The following is a 2,128-nucleotide window of genomic DNA, read 5'->3' as shown; positions in this document are numbered from 1 at the left end:
CCATTGTTACCTGATACTGACGAGATGAAACTGTGCAGCCAATGAGAGCAGCTCAACTCGCAGTACATCGCCTCCTCTGGCTCCAACAAACTGTAATGGTGACAACCGAAATGCCAAACTGGAGGCTTCAGAGCGGTTCTCCAGAGACCGATAGGTGACGCCATGATAGTTTCAGTCACCAACCATTACTCGCCCTTTCTTCGGGTTTGTCCAAAGGTCTAAAAACAAAGTTATTTCCCTGAGCTCTGCAGCGTCCAGCGCTGTCCCTTTTTACCAGCTGAGAGTCAATCATTCAGTTTACACTTGCATTGCATTGTGGGACAACAGTATACAAACTCAAACATCGAGCAGATCCCGTCTGCATCCTGACAGGAGTATATTATTCATCAGCAGTCCTTCTCCTCTTTCCCTGACTGACATCTCAGATGAATGAGCGAAGGAGCTCTCAGGGCGTCTTCTCGGTTTGATTTGAAGAGCTCCTCAGCTGCTCGGAAAATCATCTGAAGACCATTCTGGCATTTCCAAAACACACGAGAGCGAGCGAGAGAGAGAGAGAGAGAGAGAGTCTCTTACAGCACCCACTTTTGTTTTTCTCTTCAGTCCTGACAAGTTGACATTTTGGAGGTTTTCATTCTGCTGCACCTATAAATTATTTCTTTGTTCCATCTTTTGTTCTTAAAAGAATAATGAAGCATGAAAACACACACGGCCGTCTTTGAATCGCTGCCGTATGCGTGTTAAAGTCTACAAACAGCTGGTTCTCAGTGCGTTCTGCAGCTACAGGTTATTTACGTCCAACATATGTTTGTCCCCGTTTTGTCTGAGCTCTGAAGTTGACAAAAACACCCACATTTGACGGGTTCTTCTTTGAAGCTACAAGATGTTTACAATGAGTGAAATATTCAGACTCCTTGTGGATTTATGTGGAGCTGCTGCAGCACAGTTCAAACATGCAGGGAACTCTGGGTAATGCTGCCCTCTGGTGCACTCAGCACCAAACTACAGCAGAGCCTCCTAACTCATCAGGTTGTGTTTTTGTGTCTCAGACAGATCAGGAATATGATATTAATAGGTATCTTCTCATTTGTGTTTAATACCCTTTTATCTTCTACTGAGGACGCCATGTTTCTACAGTAGCCCAGATTTTTTGCGAGTTCTGTGGCCACTGAAGTTTCTTGGAAGGCTGAGCTGTATTCAAGTGGTTGCAATCTGCAACTTCACCACTAGATGCCACAAAATCCATTAACAAGGCTATAGGGTTGATAATCTCAGCAGTTATTCCTGTGGATGTGCCCTCACGTCTCTCACATCCAAACAATAACAAAAGATAAAGTGTGATGAGGTGGTAAAGCAGCGTGGGATCATGGGAGTTGTTGTCTTCACCACCATTGGCGTCATTGCAGTCAGCTTCTCCCGGTTAGGATTCCTTCAGTGTTCATGGTTCAGGAGGTTTCTACCGGGAGTCCAATGATCCACAGAGGTCTCCTCCTCTCCAACACAAACAGACCCGCTGATTAAAACCACTAAACACACTGAATAAAGCAGTTCCACCTTAAACACACTGAATAAAGCAGTTCCACCTTAACAATCACTGCTTCTCCCACGCTGTTGGACAGACAAAGGACGTCCCGGAGGGGCTGCGAGCCGAGCTGCTGCTAACGTTAGCTCAGCTTGTTTCTCTGATAACTTAAGATCCAGACGTCCGATGACTAAAATCCTTCATCCGGTTCAAATCTAGAGTTAAAAAGCACCAAGATCTAAACAGTGGATGGTAACAATGTGGCTTCAGACTGGATCAACAGTCAATGTATGACAGCTTCTGGCAGACAACCACAACGCTGACGCAGGCACAAAGGGGATATGACGCCATCGATGTACCGAGCAACGACCGCTCTCAGAAGATCTGTTGGTCGATCCAGGTGGTTTTTGATGGACAGTTTCAGCCGTGTATCAGTTATAGTAGCAATTTATTTAAGCCATAAAAGAGCAACAACACAAGTCGCAGTGTTCACAGACCTTGTGCATTGTGCTGGTAGTGGTACATTCTTGTACACAGTCGCTGGTGCACTAAGGTTAAAGTGTGTAAAGTGTATAATTAGCTCTCACAGTTCCATCGTGTTTCGTGGAC

This window comes from Dicentrarchus labrax, unplaced genomic scaffold (assembly GCF_905237075.1).
Source record: "Dicentrarchus labrax unplaced genomic scaffold, dlabrax2021, whole genome shotgun sequence".
NCBI lineage: Eukaryota > Metazoa > Chordata > Actinopteri > Moronidae > Dicentrarchus > Dicentrarchus labrax.
The sequence above is the reverse complement of the archived record's forward strand: the minus strand, read 5'-3'. Positions refer to the sequence as shown.